Raw genomic sequence first — 9,271 nt, 5'->3', positions numbered from 1 at the left:
CTATATTTTGTATTTTAGCACACTTTATAAGTAAATTTAGAATGAAAACGTGTACAAATATTATCGAGAAAGTATTTGGTAAAATTTGTAAAAAAAATTAAAAATTATAAAACTGTTTTTTTTTTGGTTCTTTTTTTGTTTTTTTCCAACTTTTTTTAATAAGAATATGAGAGCCCATAAACCTGAATTTTTTCGAAGTTTAAATTTAATAATAAAAATTTCCGACTTTTAAAAAGCGACACTTTTTGAAATTTCTCGATCGAATAGTAACTTTGATATTTGTAATTCTCAAAAGCACAGATTGTAAAAAAAGTTTTAAAATTTTTCAAGAATGTTCAAAATGTCATAAATTAGTTTTTTGTGGTAAAACTTTAAAAGCATGCTATATTCTAGTAAAGGTTACTAAATATTCCACTAGATAGTAAATATCACCACCAATTTTTATTTCTGTAGAATTAAAATTACCAGAATTGTAGATTTTGGCGTAAAATTTTGAACATTTTTAGTTTCTTGCAATAACAAAAATATCTAAAATATATCTCTATTTGCTCTTTTTTTGTCCTTTAATGCCACTAATAAGAAAGTTAAAAATGGAAGCCTCTCCAAATGTCATAGAAAAATTCTTTCAATAGAAAAGTATGTAGAAATTTTGAAAATTGTGAAAATCTGCACGCAAAACCAGAAAGCCAAAAACAGGAACTTTCTCAATTTTGTGTTTTAGTACACTCATTAATAAGTAAATTCAGAGTGGAAACGTGTTCAAACATCATGGAGAAAATACATATAAACTTTGAAAAAATTTGAAAATTTGTTTTTTTTTGCTTCATTTTTTTCTTATTAATTTTTCTTTTCTTTTTCTCTGACTTTTTTTAACTAGGAATATAAGAACCTAAAAACCTAAGAAAAACTTTCCTAGGAGCCAAGAAACTAAAAATGAGAACGAATGAGAAGTTATGCAATCCAAAAGAACCAAAAGTGTCATCAAAAGGTGAAAATTTCCTAGATGGCGAAAAACTAAGAAATTGACAACTAGAGAACCTAAATATCCGTAAAAGTCAGAAAAAACAAAATTTTTAGATCTTTAATTTTATACATTTGGAATTACGAAGTCTAAAGATCTAAATAAAGATCTGAAATATACATGAATTCTGGAAATCTTGATTTTAGTGAATGATTAAAGCTAGACAGAATTACAAAAAAACTGACATTTTTGGCATTTGGAGTATTGGATGATAACTTAATAACTCTGACATTAATAATTTTCAAACTGATTAAAAATTGTTTGCCGGTTTAAAAATTTTGAAAAAATATCCAAAATGTCACCATAAATTAGATTTTTGTTCAAATTCCATAATATTCTTTAGTTTACTGAAGGTTACTAAATATTTCACCAGGAAGCAAATGTTAGCCTACTTACCAATTTTATTTTTGTAAAATTAAAATTTTTAGTTTTTCGAAATAATGAAATTATTTAAAATATGTCTCTATTGCTTTATACATATTTTGTGTTTTAGAACACTTGATAAGTGGAAACTTCTTCAAATGTGATGAATAAAGTTTTTATTTGAATAAAGAAATTTTGAAACATGAAAATTATAAAATTTGTTTTTTTTGCTTTAATTTTTTGTTCTTTGTTGTTCTTTCTCTAACTTTTTTTTAACTGAGGATAAAATGGCACGCCGTTTGTCTTTAGTTTCGAAATCGAGATTTGTTTACGTTGGGTGGACTCTCTATTTTCCTGTTCTATCCCAAATATTTTGTGGTGCAAAAAATACGTTCAATATACGTCTAAATTCAAATAAGCATATTTAAAATTTCATAATATATTTTAAAAATTTATTATGTATAAATTATTAATGATTGTGCACTGATGTAAAATGCTTCTTTCAAATTACTTAAATCAAAGCTAAAGAATCTAAAAACCTGAAAATTAGTAGTCAAATTTAGGAAGGAACTCAAGAGAGGTAAACCTTCTCCAAGAGAACTACATTAAAGTTTCAAACAAAATTTCGCTTCTGGGGCGATCTTACGATAACAATAATTGTTTCGCATGAACTCAAGACCTCTTATTACATCCATATTTGCACATCTCTTATAGCGTTGCTAATATAGACTCTTGTGTTGAGCTTTGACCAACAGTTTTGATTATAAACAGACAATAATTACTACTGATGGTGTACAAACAATTACAATAGAAAGTGCAGCTAAATTATCATTTTTATTCACCTCAATGCTGACTCGGAACATTAATAATAAATAATAATGAAGCTCACAATGATACTAACTCAAACAGTTGTTTATTTCGGCTTTCTTATAATACAGTGCGATCGAGTCGGCTGTTACTTTATGAACGTACATATGTTGTGATATCTGTTATCTGTCAGCTATTTGACATTTTCATGCCTTTGTTACCCGAATTCTAAACAAATTCGTAATTTTGCACACTTCTCAATCGTACGCCGGAAAAGTATAGTGTATAACACGTGTTGATTAGATATTTGACACTCCAATGACTAAACCACTCGCCTCCGGCTCGTGGCTTAACTGTCACACCCATGTGAAATTTCCAACTTTCAGGCCTAATTATACAATGTACCATTTCCGCCGATTGTCTATTAATGCACGATTTTTAAACTAAAATGACTGATTGAATTCAATTGATCACGCTATATATAGTCAGCGATTTTATCAGTCATATCATTAATTATAGTTTGAAGTAAGAGGTTTACTGCCATCCTTTGAAACGCTTAATGTTGCAACTGCATTATAATAATTATTTTTAGTCCTACTTTGCCATAAATTATGACCGAGCTGACTACTAACCTAGAGAAAAATTATTATAGGTAATGGGAATTTAATTTTTAGTAAGGCAAATCCATCTCTGGTTCATATAAAATTTCTTCGGGCAATTGCAAAGAAAATTGTACTATTTTTTATGCATTATTTAGCAAGAATAAAAAAAATGTGCAGCGCAGTGTGAAAAGGACTTTACGCACTAATTGCACATGCAATTGCAGCAAAAACAATTCGAATAATTGACCTAATCGTATAATAATAATAATAATAATTAATAATAAATTCCGCAGGCTATGACTTTCAACGAGATTTTGGTGGCACTGACTGTCGTTTAAACCCATTTGAGGTTATGTACAAAAATCACCCAAAGGCAGAGTTTTATTTTTTTTGTTTTTTTGTGTTACCAACTCATGGTAACACGCAATCTCAGTTAGCTTTGAAGACAAATTTGAGGTACTTTTTCGTGTAAAAAACTCCTAAATTGGTGCACTCGATCTTTCTCCGTCACGCTTTAAAAATGTATACAGGGTGGCGCTTAAATAACGCTTTTGTGATTTGAAACAGTTTAATTATTGAGTTTTATTTGTCAAGCCGGCGTGCCAACCTTTGTTTGCATTGTATCAGTACACATTGGTTCTTCATTGTGTGGTTTTAGAAAGTGAAACTTGCAGAATTTTTATTTTCTGGAAACATTTTCACGGTGAATTGTTTAATGAAGACTTCACGTACTGAAAGTGAATATCACTCTGACAGTGAAAATGCTCTTTTCGTTTATATAATCTGAGGATAATGATCCTTTCAATTAATAGACACACCCAAAACTCTCAAACTTACTTATGTCGTTTTTCTGGATTTTGGCTCTTTTTAGTTTCGTGCTAAAATATGTGGAATTTGGCATCGAATAAAGATTTGACAACTTTCTCATCTGCGTACGTGCGGATTAAATGGAGATGAACGGATACAAAGGTGTATACGTGATGCTGATCACCTGAGCTGGTAAGAAAAGTAGGCGCAGCCAGAGGACTTTTACAGCTTTAAAAAAATCAAGCCATCTATGAAATAGTACAATTTAGGTAAGTATAGCACATTTTTAACAAAGAGACGTTCAATTTGAGTGTGGAATCCAGAAATGCAATAATATTCTATTTAAAATAAGCATGTTGAAGGAAGTGACACTAAAATATTCTCATTTGATGCGTCTGATTCTATTACTTTTGTTCCCGAAATTTCATTTTCCCATTGTTTGTAGTTTCCGAGAAAAATGTATAACTAAATTTTTAAACTTTATTTTTTTTTATATTTGTTTTTTCTTTGTTCAAATAAATTGTTCAAAATTCCAAAATTTTCGAGCTACACACAATTTTTTTAGAAATTTCTATTTTCAAGGTATACCAAAAATGTGCTAGTTTCTCTTAAATTCTATAATTTTAGCAGTTTTGCTCTTAACCAGTCAAGTTTGGGGGTTTTTACTACCTTTTATTGGTTTATTAATTGTACAAAATTTCAAAATTCTAGTGCAATACACAGAATTTTTAGAAATTTTCACTTTGAACACGAACCAAAAATGTTTACCAGTTTCTATTAAATACCGTAAACTTGACAGTTTTTGCCCTAAAACACTAAAATTAGAAGGTTCTGGTACTTTTAATCTGTTTATCAACTGTACAAAATTCCAAACTTTTAGAGCCAGACATAAAATTTGTAGAAATTTTCATTTTAAAATCGAACAAAAAATGTCCACCAGTTTCTATTAATACCGTAAGTTTGGCAGTTTTTGCCCTAAAACAAAAAAATAGGAGGTTCATTTACATTTAATCTGTTTATCAACTGTGAAAAATTCCAAAATTTTGGACCTATAACTACACCGAATTTTTAGAAATTTTCATTTTTACAACGCATCAAAAATGTTCACCAGTTTCTATTAAAACTCCTAACGTTGTCAGTTTTTGTTCTAAAACAATAAAATTGAAAGGTTTTACAATTTTTGTTTTGTATATCAACTGTACAAAATTCCGAAATTTTAGCGCTATACACAAAATTTTTGGAAATTTTTAATTTGAAGATAAATAAAAAATGTTCAACAATGTCTATTAAATACCGTAAGTTGGGTAGTTTTTGTCCTAAAGCAATAAAATTAAATTTAGAGGTTTTATGACTCTTTACTTGTTTATCAACGGTCTAAAATTCCAAAATTTTAGGGTTATACACAGAAATTTTGGAAATTTTTGTTTTTAGCTAAAAATGTCCATCATTACAAAGTTGGTGGTCTATTCAATTTTTTTTTTTAAACTTGTCTACTTTGGCCTAAAATGTTGTAATTCAATTTAGCTTTCAAAAAGATCAAGAGCACCATCTTAACTTAGTTTTATTGTTTTATAGGTAAAACTACAAAAACTACAATTTGTGATAAAAATGTTTGAAATTTCAGTTCATTTTTTTCATAATTTTATTGTTATAGCTTCAAAATAATAATAAGATAAGAAGAATGAAACAAAAAGATGAAGAAATGAAAAAAAATCCTAAAGAGAAAAATATAAAAGTTGAAAACAGCTGAATGTCAATAAAGTAGGAAAAAATAAAACAACAAAATGGATAAAAAAATTGTATGGTGCAAAATGATAAAAAGATGGAGAAAAATAAGAAAACGTGGAAAGAGAATTAAACAAATGTGGGTATAAAATGGAAAACGATCAGAGAAATTTATTAAAAGTCGGTAAAATAATTTGCAAAAGGATAAGAAATACATAAAAATAGGACGAGTTTGTTAGAAATATGTAAATTATAATACAAAAGAAAAATAATGAAAGAAGAACAAAAATGAATAATAGAAAAATAATTGCAAACAAACGAATTGAAAACATACAATGAAGAAGTTACGATTAAAAAAAGAACGAATGGTAAAAAATTAAGCAATAAAATACTATAAGAAGGAAACATAAGAAGAAATAGACAAAAAACTAAAAACTCGATACTTATAGAGGATTTACAGGATCTAATTTTTTTAATTCGCATAGGTACTTAAAATGTGTCAAAACGAGGTGCGATTTCGATAAATTTGCGTCCACTTTACACTGTTTGTTTAGAAAATTAGAACTGACAGTTAAATATTACTAAGTGGGCGCACAAGAGAAAGAAACATTTCCATACTTAATAGTTAATAGTTACTTGTACATTTATATTGATTTAATTTTTGATTTCTTTTTTTATTATGTTAACAAAGTGAAATTCTCATTTCCATTGCGTGAAAATAAAATTAGTAGTTTTATTTCCATTTTCGTCGTTAATTTCTGGTCATAAAAATGTTTAGGAAATCGCTGACAGCTTTTCCAATCCAATTTGGCGCAGATAATAATTGTAATTAAGATTGATTAGCAATAAACGTGTGACCGGCGAATTGGCAATTATCTGCTTTCTTTCTTCTCATTAACATGCAGATTGTTTTAACAAATTGTTTCAGTTTTTGTGACAGTTGCTATGCAGCTTGAGTGAGTGATGTGGTTGATTGGTTGCCTACATCCATTCATTTATTTCAACTACGTTTTTGTTGGGTGAAAGAAAAAATAATGTAGGAAATAATAAACTTAAATATAAAAATTATAGAATAAGACACGGGCAAAATGGGAAAAATTGTAAAACTTCAGAATTAGAAAAAAGTGCAATAAAGGTTGAGAGAAAAGAAGAGAAAAAAGGAAAATTTAAAGATCTTTGGGATTAGTACATGGCGAAGAAATGCTCAGAGATAGAATAAAAATTGTAAAGAATCAAAAAAATTATAAAAATAAAAAAATAGTTGTGTCAAGAAAACGTCAAGCATATATAAAAAAACAACAAGAACCATAAAAATATGTATGTATGTATAAGTAGAAAAACAAAACAAAAGAAAAACGATTGAAGGAGAATAGAATTGATTGAAGTAATGACAAAAAAACACAAAAGAAGGAATGTTAAAAGGAACAGCTGAAGTCTGTGTTTGAACTCAAAAAAAAAAGAGGAGAATAAAGTTTGGCGGTTTGACTACTTTCTACCTGTTTATCAACTGTACAAAATTTGGGAATTTTATAGCCATGCACAATAATTTTAAAAAATCTCATTTTTAAGACGAACCTAAAATGTCTAATAGTTTTTATTAAGCTGGGAGTTTTTCGCCTTAAAACAGTACAATTCAGAAGTTTTACTACTTTCGATTAGTCTATCAAATGTACTAAATTTGAAAACTTTAGAGTCATAAACAAATTCTTTAAAAACTTTTTTCTAATTTGCTGAGGTAACCGAGCTATAACCGCACTTGTTTTGAGTGCGTTTATAGATTCTAAACGCATCCAAAATTTAGAAACTTTTTTCGGTTGGCAACGAATGTCAATATCAAATTGAACCATGTTGAAAACACGATCGCAGTCATGAGAATTTTGATTTAAATGGCACTACGTTTAGTGTGCAAATACTATTATTTTGAGAACGAACCAAAAAAGTTTACCAGATTCTATTAATTTCCGTAAGTTTGTCAGTTTTTGCCCTAAAACAGTAAAATTTGCAGGTTTTTTTTCATTTTGAAATCGAACCGAAAATGTTCACCAGTTTCTATTAAATTTCGCAACTTTGGCAGTCTTTGCTTTAAAACATAAAAATTTGGAGGTTTTTCTACTTTTGACCTGTTTATTAACTGTGCGAAATTTCAAAATTTGGGAGCCAGACCAGATTTTTAAGAAATTTTTACTTTCATGATAAACTTAAATTTTTACCAGTTTCTATTAAATTCCGTCACTTTTTGCCATAAAACAATAAACTTTGAAGGTTTTACTATTTTTGAGTTGTTTATCAACTGTGCAAAATTCCAAAATTTTAGAGTTATAGACAGAATTTTGAGAAATATGTATATATTTTGTAGATAAGTTATTTTCACCATAATTTAACTTTTTTTTAGTTCATTCTAAAAAAATCTGAAACTTGTCTCCTCAGACCTAAAATTTTGTAATTCTGAACAGCTTTCAAAAAAATCAAAATTTTAGAGCTATAGACAGAACTTTGAAAAAATTTTATTTTGTGGACGAACCCAAAAGGTTCACCAGTATCTATTAAATTCCGTAACTTTGGCAGTTTTCTCTCTAAAACAGAAAATTTGGAGATTTTCGTTCTTTCGACTTGTTTATCAAATGTGCAAAATTCCAAAATTTTAAAGCTATACACAAAGCTTTTAGCAATTTTCATTTTGAACACGAACCAAAAAAATTTCAAAATTTTAGAGCCATACAGAATTGTTTTTAATTTTCATTTTAAAGACAAAAAATTGTTACTAGTTTCTATTTAATACCGTAACTTGTCACTTTTTGTTCTAAAACAGCAGGTTGCTGTTTTGTATAAAATTCCAAAGATTTTGAGCCATACAAAGAATTTTGAAAAATGTATATTTTGTAGATAAATTATTTTCACCATAATTTAATTTTTTTTAGTCCATCCTAAAAAAAATCTCGAATTTGTCCCCTCTAACCTAAAATTTTGTAATTCTGAACAGCTTTCAAGAAAATCGAAAGTGGCACGTAATAGGGAACTGGTAAAGTTTGGGTTTGCAGTCAAAAAAAAGTGAAAAGAGAAAGAAACGTAATAAAGAAAACACGAGGAGATAAAGAAAAAAAAAGAGGCAAAGAGGACCGGGAAAGTAGTGCAAGAAATAAATTGTTTAAAATAGAGACAAAACGTGGAACGAAAGGTTAAAAGTATAATTAAGATAAGATTGAAACAGACATAAATTGCAAAAAACCGGATGGAAGTACAAAAAGAAATTATTGTAGAAAACAAGAAAATTGAGGAAATTATGCAGCAAAGACAAAATAAGAACCACAAAAAAGTGCCGAAAACAGAAATTAAGATTCATAAGATAAAAAGATCTAAAACAAAATTTCAAAACAGTATTTTTAAAAAGAAATAACGAAAATGAGCGAACTAGAGCAAGAATATAAATCAGGAGAAGTTAAGAATAAAGAAAATTAATTTATATGGACAGAAAACGTTAAAATTTGGAATGGAAGAATGAGGAAAAATAAAAAAATTAAATTTAAAAAGTGAGACTTATCTATACAACAATATATGTAAAAAATAAAAACAAACAGAGAATATCGAAACAAATTATGAATAAAAGAAAGCAACCCCAAGAGATAAAAACATAAGAAAAGATCGAAACGGTAGAGTGGAAGACAGATAAAAATAAAAACGGATAGACGAAAAATGAAAAAAAACTGCCAAGAATGTTAAGAAGAAAGAAGGAAATAAATAAAGTAAAAAAAGTTAAAAAACAAGACGAAGAAAAAAAAGTCAATTGGCAAGTTTCCAGACTAAACATTGCTCAACTTATTCCAAGCGCTTATCAGTTCTTATCACCGGCAAAATTTCCATTCCGCGCCAGTCCAAAGCCCCCTCGCCAGTCAACCCGTGAAAATTTCCACTTTTTCGCTCGCCCTCCAACACCAACACAGTCATATCT

Source organism: Gnatocerus cornutus, chromosome 4, assembly GCF_029298725.1.
Source record: "Gnatocerus cornutus isolate USDA-ARS CGAHR chromosome 4, icGnaCorn1.1, whole genome shotgun sequence".
NCBI lineage: Eukaryota > Metazoa > Arthropoda > Insecta > Coleoptera > Tenebrionidae > Gnatocerus > Gnatocerus cornutus.
The sequence above is the reverse complement of the archived record's forward strand: the minus strand, read 5'-3'. Positions refer to the sequence as shown.